General features: G+C 40.7%; 1 protein-coding gene across 1 annotated transcript in view; it reads left to right on the plus strand.

The window, feature by feature from the left end:
* The window catches only part of LOC106090092 (nuclear pore complex protein Nup154), a 257,128-nt gene that overhangs the window by 109,854 nt on the left and 133,337 nt on the right, over positions 1 to 13,937 (plus strand). The gene's annotated exons all lie outside the window — the stretch shown is intronic.

Here is a 13,937-nt window from a genome sequence, read left to right on the forward strand (position 1 = left end):
AGAAGCCTAAATTTTTACCTAATTTGGCCGAAATTTAAAACAAAGGCTTGTGTCATGACTTTCAACACCTGAATCGGTCTATAAACATATATAGCCCCCATAAAAACCGTTTCACGGATTTGATTTTGTCAGCCCTTAGAAGCCTCAATTCTAACCTGATTTGGATGAAATGTCGCCCAAAAACCTATCTTATGACTCACAACATCAGCTCCAGGTTTTATCCGAATTGGTCAACATGGTGATATAGGCCCCTAAGTATCGATATCCCGATATGACTTCTTGAGACCGAAATAATTCAAACAAAAACTCAGTTCATAAGGGTAAATTTTTAGCGAAATCCATGGCGGTGAGTACCCAAGATTTGGCCCGGCCGAACTTTGCACGCTTCTGCTTGTTTATTTTCTTTCGTTAATTGGAATTTCCTTCCTATGTTTAACCAAACTGATATCAAATCTCTAGAAATCTATCTAGACATAACAATGTTTATATATTGCTCTAAATGAACTTCACAACTGCGTTTGAAATTAACTTCCTTGACATACATGTGGGCGCTTATCGCCAAAGTGCAACTACTACGTCATTGATAACCTACTCAAGCTCTATGACACATTTTTGTGTACAAACTATTTCTAAGGGATTTCATTGTAAGCTAAATTCTAACAATGCAGTAGTGTTTACCGTCTAATTGTTGGTTGACATTACGCCATTTAGAACGGCATCTTTGAGGCTAAATTATGTGTGTCCCATTTTAGTAGTGTTTAGTTTTCCTACATTTTTTTATACCCTCCACCATAAGATGGGGGGTATACTAATTTCGTCATTCTGTTTGTAACTACTCGAAATATTCGTCTGAGACCCCATAAAGTATATATATTCTTGATCGTCGTGAAATTTTTTGTCGATCTAGCCATGTCCGTCCGTCCGTCTGTCTGTCGAAAGCACGCTAACTTCCGAAGGAGTAAAGCTAGCCGCTTGAAATTTTGCACAAATACTTCTTATTAGTGTAGGTCGGTTGGTATTGTAAAGGGGCCATATCGGTCCATGTTTTGATATAGCTGCCATATAACCGATCTTGGGTCTTGACTTCTTGAGCCTCTAGAGTGCGCAATTCTTATCCGATTGGCATGAAATTTTGCACGACGTGTTTTGTTATTATATCCAACAACTGTGCCAAGTATGGTTTAAATCGGTCAATAACCTGATATAGCTGCCATATACACCGATCTGGGGTTTTGACTTCTTGAGCCTCTAGAGTGCGCAATTCTTATCCGAATGGGATGAAATTTTGCTCGACGTGTTTTGTTATCACATCCAACAACTGTGCCAAGTATGGTTCAAATCGGTCCATAACCTGATATAGCTGCCATATAAGCCGATCTTGGGTCTTGACTTCTTGAGCCTCTAGAGTGCGCAATTCTTATCCGATTGGATTGAAATTTTGCATGGCGTGTTTTGTTACGATATCCAACAACTGTGCCAAGTATCGTTTAAATCGGTCCATAACCTTATATAGCTGTCTTATAAACCTATCTTGGGTCTTGACTTCTTGAGTCTCTAGAGGGCGCAATTCTTATCCAATTTGAATGAATTTTGGCACGTAGTATTTTGTTATGATATCCAACAACTGTGCCAAATATGGTTCAAATCGGTTCATAACCTGATATAGCTGCCATATAAACCGATCTGGGATCTTGACTTCTTGAGCCTCTAGAGGTCGCAATTATTATCCCATTTGCCTGAAATTTTGTACGACGGATTCTCTCATGACCATTAACATACGTGTTTATTATGGTCTGAATCGGTTTATAGCCTGATATAGCTCCCATATAAATCGATCTCTCTATTTTACTTCTTGTTTTTGTCTTTAAGCAGGTTAAGTACGAATATGGCTTATATCGAACTATATCTTCATATAGCCCCCATATAGACCGATCCGCCGATTTAGGGTTTTAGGCCCATAAAACCCACATTTATTATCCCATTTTGCTGATATTTGGGACAGTGAGTTGTGTTAGGCTACTCGTCGTCCTTTTTATACCCTCCACCATAAGATGGGGGGTATACTAATTTCGTCATTCTGTTTGTAACTACTCGAAATATTCCTCTTAGACCCCATAAAGTATATATATTCTTGATCGTCGCGACATTTTATGTCGATCTAGCCATGTCCGTCCGTCTGTCCGTCCGTCCGTCCGTCCGTCCGTCCGTCTGTCTGTCGAAAGCACGCTAACTTCCGAAGGAGTAAAGCTAGCCGCTTGAAATTTTGCACAAATACTTCTTATTAGTGTAGGTCGGTTGGTATTGTAAATGGGCCATATCGGTCCATGTTTTGATATAGCTGCCATATAAACCGATCTTGGGTCTTCTTGAGCCTCTAGAGTGCGCAATTCTTATCCGATTGGAATGAAATTTTGCACGACGTGTTTTGTTATGATATCCAACAACTGTGCCAAGTATGGTTCAAATCGGTTCATAACCTGATATAGCTGTCATATAAACAGATCTTGGGTCTTGACTTCTTGAGCCTCTAGAGGGCGCAATTCCTATCCGATTTGGCTGAAATTTCGCTAGACGTTTTTTATTGTTACTTTCAACAACTATGTCAAATAAAGTACAAGTCGGTTCATAACCTGATATAGCTGCCATATAAACCGATCTGGGATCTTGACATCTTGAGCCTCTAGAGGTCGCATTCAGCCATTCTTATTCGAATTGGCTGACATTTTACACAGGTCTCCAACATATAATTTAATTGTGGTCCAAACCGGACCATATCTTGATATCGCTCTAATAGCAGAGCAAATCTTTTCTTATATCCTGTTTTGCCTAAAAAGAGATGCCGGGAAAAGAACTCGACAAATGCGATCGATGGTGGAGGGTATATAAGATTCGGCCCGGCCGAACTTAGCACGCTTTTACTTGTTTCTATTTTGTTATCATCAGCAGTAATATTTCAAATATCTTCAACGGCAATTTTTTCTCTAGTTGCTAATTTAACAAAGTGACGACAACATAAGACAAGACAAAAGGCCTGACAAAACAAACTGAAGGTGTTCGTCTACATTCATTGATAGCAATATTAAATAGAGTGTTACAAAAAAAAACACTATAAAAATTTCTTAGACGGCGAAAATTAAACTTAAGGCCTAAACAGAATGAGCGCGTTGAGAAGCGTCACGTTGAAAAATGCAACTCAAACAAATGTCAAAAAATCAACTCGTAAAAGTTAAACAACAGCAGTTACAGTTACAGCACAGCACAGAATGGCGCTCGCTTTCAAGCGTCAAACTTGAAACTGTTCTAACTTTCCGCGTTGCTTTTTTGGGATTTGTGTGCAGAGTGGTATTTTTGCAACGCGACGCTCAAAAACAAAGCTGCACGCGCTCATTCTGTTTCGGCCTTTAGAGTTAGTTGTTTTGCCTTGCCGTGCTCTACGTTACGTTGTGATACGAAGCTCAATGATAAATAACCCACAATTCATTCAACACAAATCAGTGCAGTGGCGAGAAAGAGAATGAATAGCCACACGTGGTGAAGGTATACATTCAGCACGACCGTTTTTTACACACATGCAAAAATTTTAGATTTTTTATACCTACCTTTTTGGGGTCAAATGCCTGGGTGTCCGTCACCCAAACAGGACATACTTACCGAACATGGCAATATGGGAATGAGACGGACTACTAGACTATAAGCACGAGAAATGGATACCAAATCAGTCTTCTAAAGGGTGATTTTTTTATCTATTATCTTTTTGGCCACACTGTTTTAAAAAGGTCACGCACGTTTCGTGTTTTGTTTCACTGTCAAACATCTTCAGTATGGTCTATAATTTAACCATGAATCGTCTTGCAAACGAACAACGCTTGCGAATTCTTGAAAATTCTTATCAAAATGCGTGCTATTTTAAGAAAGTTCATCGAACGCTTCTTCCATTTTACGGCAACGCTCATTTTTGGCTCAATGGGTACATAAATAAGCAGAATTGTCGATTTTGAAGCGAACATCTGCCGAAAGCATTGTAAGAGCTACCAATGCATCCAGAAAAAGTCAGTTTGGTGCGGTTTATGGGCTAGTGGCATCATTGGACCGTACTTCTTCAGAGATGATGTTAATCGTAACGTAACCGCGAATAGTGAGCGCTACCTTGAGATGATATCCAACATTTCTTTTTGTCCAAAATGCAATAGATTGACTTACATGACATGTGGTTTCAACAAGACGATGCCACACAGCACACGTAACATTGGACTTATTGAGAGGCGAGTTCGGTGAACATTTTATTTCACGTTCGGGACCGGTCAATTTGGCGTCTAGATCGTGCGATTTAACGCCTTTAGACTATTAGTATACCTTTCATTTGAGTTACATATTGTCACGATCGGTCCACTTCCATTTTCGGGTGTTCCTTTGGAGTAAGAAGGAGGGTCAGACCCCTTTCTTATATGAAAAAATAATACTTCTGGAGCCTTTGGAAGGCGCAATTGTTATCCGGTTTGGGTGAATTTTTGCACGTAGTTTTCTGTTACGACTTCCAACAACCGAGCCAAGTGCGGTTCAAATGGGTCTATATCGATTAGAGATCTTGAGGCCCTGGATTGGGCTGACATTTGCACGTAGGGGTTTATAAATACTTACAACATCTGTGGTAAATAAGTATCGCCCCAACTGGTTTATAACCTAACATAGCTTCCATATAAATCTATCTCTAAATCAGTGTTGCCATTTTTGGTAGGTTCCTACCAAAATTGGTTGGATTTATTATCTCTTGGGATGCTTTGTAGGCTGATCTCAATTTTGGTAGGTTTTTCCAACTTATAAATACCATGTAAATTGCTGATGGGTTCTTAGAGGATAATTAAAAATATTTTCATTTCTTTTCTGGGTATTCGTTAAGAATATAAGCAGAAGGGAGGAAATATTTCATTAACTAAAACTATTTCACCTTGAATTCGAGCTTGAAGTTTCAATCAAAATCATCTGATATTAATCATTAGGTTTGTTCGCGTAATTTTCCAGTGAAATTTTGCCAGTAAAAATTTGCAGGAGAGTAAGAGCCATATTTCTCTCTTTAAAAAATGTGCAAGAAAAAGTTCGTGAAGGACTTCCAGTGAAAATTTGCAGAATAACAGCTGTTTGTTTTGTTTTGGTTGGTTTTTTATTTGCTTGCTTAGGAAAACAATTGTTATCATATAAACAAGTAAAAGCGTACTAAGTTCGGCTGGGCCGAATCTAATATATCCTACACCATGGATCGTATTTGTCGAGTTCTTTTCCCGGAATCTCTTGTCAGGCAAACATTTGATAAAAGGAAAGAATTACTGTAATATTAGAGCTATAATATCAAGTTATCGTCTGATTCGGACCATAATTGAATTGAATGTTGGACACCATAGTAGAAGTCATTGTGTAAAATTTCAGCCAATTCGAATAAAAATTGCGCACTTAAGGGGCTTAAGAAGTAAAATAGGAAGATCGGTTTATATGGGGGCTGTATCAGGCTATAGACCGATTCAGACCATAATTGACACGTATATGGAAGTTCATGAGAGAAGTCGTTGTACAAAATTTCAGCCAAATCGGATAATAATTGCGACCTCTAGATGCTCAAGAAGTCAAGAACCCAGATCGGCTTATATGGCAGCTATATCAGTTTATGGACCAATTAAAACCATATTTAGCACAGTTGTTGAAAGTCATAACAAAACACATCTTGCAAAATTTCAGTCAAATCAGATAAGAATTCTTAAGGCACTAGAGAGCGCTCTAGTGCCTTAAGAAGTCAATATTCAAGATCGGTTTATATGGCAGCTATATCAGGATATGGGCCGATATGTTCCATTTACAATCCAAACCGACCTACACTAATAAGAAGTATTCGTGCAAGATTTCAAGCGGCTAGCTTTACTCCTTCGAAAGTTAGCGTGCTTTCGACAGACAGACGGACGGACGGACATGGCTAGATCGACTTAAAATGACACGACGATATACTTTTTAGGGTCTCAGAGGAATATTTCGAAGAATAATGAAATTAGTATACCCCCATCCTATGGTGGAGGGTATAAAAATGCTGTCGATACTTGTGAGGCATTTTCCTTAGATAAACGTCTATTTGTTGACCCGAGAGTGATAAGGCTAGAAGAGGAGCCATTCGTCGTATCCGTGATCACCGTGCCGCAGTACAGCCCCTACAATTTACAGTGCCCGAAGCTGCGAATACATCCGTGGCGCCAAGTTGCGCAAGGCTCCGGTCCCAGACAGAATCTTTACACTGACGCTGAAGAATCTGGACCTGCCTGGAATCGAGTATCTTACAACTGTTCTCAGTCTGTTTTCCCCGACACGACCGTATAGAAGACGAAGTTAATGAAGAGCCAACGGAAAACATAAACCCGTTCACGAAAGAGGAGCTAAAGAATGCAGCCCGCAGCCTCCAGAGCAGAAAAGCCCCCGGTCCCGACGGAATACCGTCCGAGGTAATCAGGCTGATAGCCGAGAATAGACCCGAATTTCTTCTTGAAATGTTTAATCGGTGTCTAATGGCAGGTGTTTTTCCGGAAGTATGGAAGCGACAAAAGCTGGTGCTCATAAGCAAAGGCAAAGGTGATCCAATATCCCCATCCACATACAGACCACTATGTATGCTGGATACGGCCGGCAAGCTTTTGGAGAGACTACTGAAGCCACGGCTCCAGGACGCCATCATCGAGGGAGGTGGACTCTCAATGAGACAACATGGCTTCCGGGCAGGAATGTCCACGATCGGAGCCCTCAGAGATGTGGTGGAGATAGTAGAGGTGGCTAGGCAAAGGAACCACTACTCCAGGCCAATTGTCCTCTTGGCCACACTGGATGTGAAGAACGCTTTCAACAGCCTTAGATGGTCTGACGTCCTCAAATCGCTCAGAGAGGACTTTAATATCCCGGCGTACCTGATGAGAATAATGAGAAGTTACTTGAGTGACAGGGTACTTATCTATAATTCTCAAGATGGAACGAGTGAATATGAGGTCACATCAGGAGCGGCGCAGGGCTCCATACTCGGACCGGACCTCTGGAATGCCAGTTATGATGGAATACTGCGAATGGAAATGCCAGACGGAACCTTTCTAGTAGGATATGCTGATGACATTGCTGCAGTCATCACGGCAAGAGACACGGAAGGCGCTGAGCGCAAATTACGGCAGGTGATGCTAAGGGCAAGGGACTGGCTAGATTCCCATGGCCTACAACTTGCGATGCAGAAAACGGAACTACTTCTCCTAACGAGAAAAAATATCCCAGTGGAAGTGGATATGCGTATAGACGATATACTGGTGAAGACCAAGAGATCGATCAAATATCTAGGAATCCGACTAGATACAAAGCTGACCTACGCAGAGCAAATACGGCACGCGACAACAAAAGCCTCAAAGATAACGGCGCAACTTAGTCGACTGATGGCAAACATAGGTGGGCCTCTCCCAAGCAGGCGCAGACTCTTAATGGAGACATGCAATAGCATCCTCCTCTATGGAAGCGAAATATGGGGCCAGACACTGCAGACGGCATACCGAGCGAAATCCCTGCTCTCGGTACAGAGGACGGCGGCACTTAGAGTCATATCATCCTACCGGACAGTGTCGGAGCCCGCAGCCCTTGCAATAGCCGGAATGGTTCCGATAGACCTGCAGGCCATGCAGCGCGCCAGGCTCTACACCGAGAGGTCCAACACTCAAAGAATACAGGACGGGGCCCAAATGGATCATACACAGGCCATACGAGAGGAGACTACCGAGAGATGGCAACAAAGGTGGACTAGCGAAAATCGGGCCAGATGGACGCGACGATTAATACCCGATGTACGGATATGGAAAGAAAGGAAGCACGGCGACGTCAACTATTACGTCACACAGATGTTAACAGGACATGGTTACTTCCGGAAATACCTGCATAAAATGGGCAAATGCTCCTCAAGCAAGTGTATTTATGAGGAGGTTGAAGTTGAAGACGATGTGGAGCACACTTTTTTCCACTGCGAGCGCTGGGTTGAAAGACGCAGCGAGTTGGAAGCAGCGATTGGCGACGTTACGCCTGAGACAATAGTCCAAAAAATGCTGGAGGACGAGAGAAAGTGGGAGGCGGTGAAGAGATATGCCGAACAAGTACTGCGCAGGAAGAAAGCTGACCTGGACGCAGCGGCGTAGAGTATAAATGCGGAGGTCTGGACGCAGACACAATGAAGACGAAATGGATAATCACCAGATATGGGGTCCACCTCGAAGTAATGCGAAAGCGGTTCCGAGGTGGAATTAACTCCCAGGGGTGTCACAGGGTGGGTTTTTAGCCGGTACCGTTGACTACGGAGCCCGGCATAAGGCGAGAGACGTACTCGTCACATGCGTAAAGCATTTTCCCATCCTGACCCGCAAAAAAAAAAAAAAAAAAAAAAAAAAAAAAAAAAAAAAAAAATCCCGATACTGAAACCTGGAAAGGATACGAGCAAGGGGAAGTCGTACAGACCGAGGAACTACTCCTCCCGTTGGACAATTTCCATTCGCGGAGCATCAGCATGCATTTCGAAGGCTGCATAGAACTACAACTGTTTTACATGCCATCACCGTACACAAAAGTAGAAACAACGTTCTCAAGTCCCTTGTCGGGAGCACTTGGTGTGCTGACAAAGAAATCTTGGTCTAACAACCTAACGCTTTTGGATATTGTGGCTACTCAACTGATTTGAGGCTAAGGGAGCTTTATATTTGTGTGTGTCTGTGTTATCGTCGAAGATATCTGTATCCATTCACAATTGGCTGACTAATTTGCATTCATTTTTTCCAATCCCACTGTCCGTCACTTTTAGCTGCCCAGCCAGACCCATCAAATCCCATGGCAGCATCTTCCCTCCTTAACAAATTGAAAGGAACGGTGTTGGTTTGATCGTAGCTCTCCGATGAAGATGATTCCATCAAAACACTTAAGAAACCGATAATTGGTATTTTCTTGGTGTCTGGAATGATGCAATGTTTTAATTTTTCAAGATTTTCCAAATAATTCCGCAAATTTTTCGCTTAACTACTAATGTAGAACAATCGACTTGGCTTAAAATTACAACTTCATTTGGCGAGTTCTCTGTACCTGAACACTGGATGTTGCCTTGAATCTTCATTAAAAGTAAATAAAAAAAATAAAAATTAAACAGATTTAATAATTACCAATAAACAATATTTTTATTTTTTACTTACCTTTGCCTTTTTGATCCATTTTGATGCCGCTGATTTTTATAAAACAGCTGACTTTTGCAACAAAGTTGCAAATTTCTGCTGCGAAAAAAGTCTCATTAGAAATTTGCTCTCTATTTTCGAACTGTCAAAATTTGCTCTCTCTCGCACTCTCTTCTGCTGGCAAATAAAGTACGCGAACGAGTTCTAGTAAAAAATTGTGCAAATTTCCTGAAATTTTTGAGTTCCCGAACACAGCTATTATTAGCTGTTTAAGCGAGTTTTTCTCAAACAACAGATGCTATGCATAAACATACAAAACACAGCTCGTAGATAATAAACCCCTTGCATACCATGGCTGAAATATTTTAAAGGTTATCTCATTTGTACAACAACATAAAAAGCATACGGTGAAATCCAAGCCATCAAGCTGATCGACATTTTGCCAACACAAACAAAGAAATTTGTGTGCGTGTGCAGTAAATGTGCGTGTGCGTGAGCAAAGAATATGCGAGAAAGAAGATAACAACATACAATAAAACAGGCCGGCAGTTAACAGCTGTTCGCGTGAGACCACCTTTTTAAATACGCCTTGCTTGCATACAAGCTATTGTGAATGATCGCTGTCCATTTGCCATTTGTCGTAAATTTCATAAGCCTTGCGATACCCTGCTTTTCTATTTGTTTTGTTGTTAAATTGATCCTTGTCAACCAACATGTGTTAAGCGGATCTGAAACTATATTACATAAATTCTAGATCATATCTTACGGAACGGTCTTTTGACCGTTCAATGAATTAAATCGGGAGATTGGGCTATAGGCAGCTACATAGAAATAGGGTTAGATTTGGTCCATACTTGGCTCAAGACCCTAAATCGGGAGATCGCTTTATCTAAACTCTACACCGTTGTTCAGCGAATCGGGGCAAAAATACGACTTTTATCATTGAGCTTAAACTTGAATCAAAAAGCAGTCATTGATATGTGAGAATTATGCCCTGTTCCATAATGGAATGTTAGAGAGAAAATTTACATTTACATTTGCAAATGGAATGACTAAGTGCCGCACTATTCGGTGGGTAAAAATAAAACAGATAAAAACGGCCGTGCCGAACCTTGATAACCCACGACCATGGAGATATTAATCATCGTATTTTATTCTAACTCCACTCAATGTTCCAGCTCACAGCTATCCCGTGCCGGGATCTGAATCATATAAGAGTCAGATGTCGGGGGGCTTAAAACAACTCACTGATTCAAATGTTAGCGAAATCGGATATTAAATTCAGCTTTTATGGGCTTCAGACCCTTAGCCGGCAGATCGGTCTCTACGGCAGCTATATCCAAATATGGTGCGACTTTTCCCGTTCAAGATTCTGTGTGCAGCAAAAGGACTCATCTGTACCAAACTTTAACTCAATATCTTAATTTTTGAAGGCTGTCGCGTTATTGCAACAGAGGGATGGACAGGCACACGAAAATCGTTAAATCGCCTTAGAATTTTACGACGATCTAAAATATATATACATACCTTGTAGAGTCGGTAATGGATATTTCGAATTGTTGCAAACGAAATGACTAAATGAATATACCCCCTATTCTATTGTGGTGGGTATAAAACAAGTAAAAGCGTGCTAAGTTCGGCCGGACCTTGGAAACCCCCCACCATGAATTCTACTAAAAATGTACACAAAGGATTGGACCGTACGTGACACGATTGTTGGAAGTTGTAACATAAAACTATGTACAAAATTTCAGCCCCATCGGAAAAAACTAAGGTTTCCAGGGGCTTGAGATGTCAAATTAGGAGATCAGTTTATATAGGAGCTATATCATGTTATACACCTATTTGAACCATGCTCGTCACGATTGTTGGATGTCATAGCAGAACCCTCAATCGGATAACAACTGCGGCTTTTAGGGGCTCAGGATGTCAAATCAGGAGATGAGTTTTGATTTGATTTCCGAACGTTTATAAAATCGCACTCTAGAAAAGACTATTTTATCCAAGAAACGCCGTTTGTCCTTTAATAGGAACTGAAGCACTTTCATTGGAAATTTCAAATTTTTTTTATTTGCATAGGTGTTTTATACCATACAAAGGGTAAGTATCCGGATATTTCTAGAGCAGTTTAGATAGACTTATTTTCCCCTTTATAACAGATTAGTTCAGCTGGTTCAGCCTAGGAGGAGATAGTTTAGAAGCGGCTTGGTATACATGCAGAAATCAAGCAATTCTTGGATATAAATTCAAGACGAATTGGATATATTGCTAAGAAAACCTCTGTGATTGATTACTTGGAAAATGCGATCAAAGAATCTTAAAAAAAGGCTTAAACTGCATTTGCATTATTTCATCTTTCATATTTAAACATCATTCACTTCTCTTCTTTTTGGTTACACTGAATATCTTTTGTTTAATGAATTACATATGCAAAAAGTGAATGACCTAGAAAAGAAGATGTTTTGTGGGCTGATGGATATCATTCTCAGCTAGGTTGGGCGGGATACTGAGACAAGCTTCGGAATTAGATCTAATGTTGCTTGTGGTTCATATTTTTAAAATAACGTCCTTCTATAAAAGAGCTTCCTTACTTTTTTTTACTTTTATGGAAACGTTTCCAAGCCAACTTTTAATGAGAAAGAACTAACCCAAGACTGAGCACGGCACGGAGGCGAGGAGGTAGCCACTCTCGGAGAAAGTTAGGCCAACTGGCGAATCGTTACAGTTTATATGGGAGCTAGATCTGGTTATAGACCCATCCAGACCATACTTGGCACGGTTGTTGGAAGTCGTAACGGAACACTTTGTGCAAAATTTCAGCCTAATCGGTTAATAATTGTAGCTTCTAGGAGCTCAAGAAATCAAGTCGAAGTACCACTTTGTATGGAAGCTATATCCAAATCTGAACCGATATGGCCCATTTACAATCCCTAATGACCTGCATTCATAAGAAGTATCTGTGCAAAATTTCTGCAGCGACTGCTATCCTGATTTTCACAGACGAACGTACACGAGGACGGCCGGACATGGCTAAATCGACTTAGAATGTCAAGACGACCAAGAATATATATATTTGATGGGGTGTCAGATTAATATTTCGAGGTGTTACAAACGAAATGATTCGATTAGTATACCCCCCATCCTATGGTGGTCGGTATAAAAACAGACCTAATTTTTGGCTTTTAGAATATTTGGTAGGATTCATTTTTAAATGTTGGTAGAAAATAATTTTCTTGAGTGCCAACACTGCTCCCGATTAGTTTTCTACGGCCTCTAGAAGCTTTAATCTTTTCCTGATTTGGCAATAGTTTTGTACGTATAGTACACATATGCCCTTCAGCTAAGTTCATCTGTGGGAATTTTTAGGAGAATCTGTGGTGTTATACACCCATGATACGAATTTAGCACGTTTTTATATTTTTATACCCACCACCATAGGATGAGGGTATACAAATCTACTTATTCCGTTTGTAGCACCTCGTCTAATACTCCATAAAGTATATATATTCTTGATCGTATCGACGTTCTGAGTCGATGTAGCCATGTCCGTCCGTCTGTCGAAATCACAATAGCGGTCGAACGCGTAGAGCTCGTCGCTTGAAATTTTGCACAGATACTAACTATATGTAGGTCGTTGGGAATTGCAAATGGGCTATATCGGGTTAGATTCAGTTGTAGCTGCCATATAAACCGATCTCCCGATTTGACTTGGGCTCTTATAAGCCGCAATTTTTGTCCGATTTGGTTGAAATTTTGCACGCATTTTTCTGTTATGACTTCCAACATTTGTGATAAGCACGGTCCAAATCGGTCTATAACCTGATATAGCTCTCATATAAACCGATTTCCCGATTTGACTTCTAGAGCCCTTAAAAGCCACATTGTGTGTCCGATTTGGCTGACATTTTGCATATAGTGTTCTGTTACGACTTCCAACATTTGTGATAAGTACGGTCCAAATCGGTCTATAACCTGATATAGCTCCCATATAAACCGATTTCCCGATTTGACTTCTAGAGCCCTTAAAAGCCGCATTTTGTGTCCGATTTGGTAGACATGTGGTGTTATGCTATGACTTTCAACAACTTTTCGAAGTATTGTCTAATTCGATCCATAACCTGATGTAGCTTCCATGTAAACCGGTCTTATTCGTTTCCTAGAAGTATGTAGAATAAAATAAACGTATACCCTTTAGCTAAATTTATAGCAAAATCCATTGTGGTGGTTTCCCAAGATTCGGCTCGGCCTCATTTGGCACGCTTTTGCTTGTTTTTTTACTTTTGAAGGCATATATTCTTTCTGTGTATATTTAGCAAACCTTAGAACTGTTATAGTTGTTTTGGTTGCTATACGAAACCTTGTTGTATTTTATTTCAATGCCCTACGCTTCATTACGATATGCAGCCCAATGCTAATTAACCTGCGATTTATAAAACATGTATCAGCATAGAGTTGATAGCTGAGAGAAGAGAGCAAAGCTTGAAAACCATATGCTCACATAGGCTACCTTGCTCTCGTACAACGACAGACTGAACCCAAGGCGGGTGAAAGGGTGGCATTGCTAGGTTTCTTTGTACACCTGTAGACTGAAAACAAGACAAACTGACTGATGACAACAACGTATCTTTTGTTTACACACAAAAGTTAACTGAGGCTGCTGCTATTGTTGCTGCCGCCGTTTCCGCTGGCGTTGCTCACTTATGACACCCGCCTGTCAAGCGCTTGCTGAATGGC

This window comes from Stomoxys calcitrans, chromosome 1 (genome assembly GCF_963082655.1).
Source record: "Stomoxys calcitrans chromosome 1, idStoCalc2.1, whole genome shotgun sequence".
NCBI lineage: Eukaryota > Metazoa > Arthropoda > Insecta > Diptera > Muscidae > Stomoxys > Stomoxys calcitrans.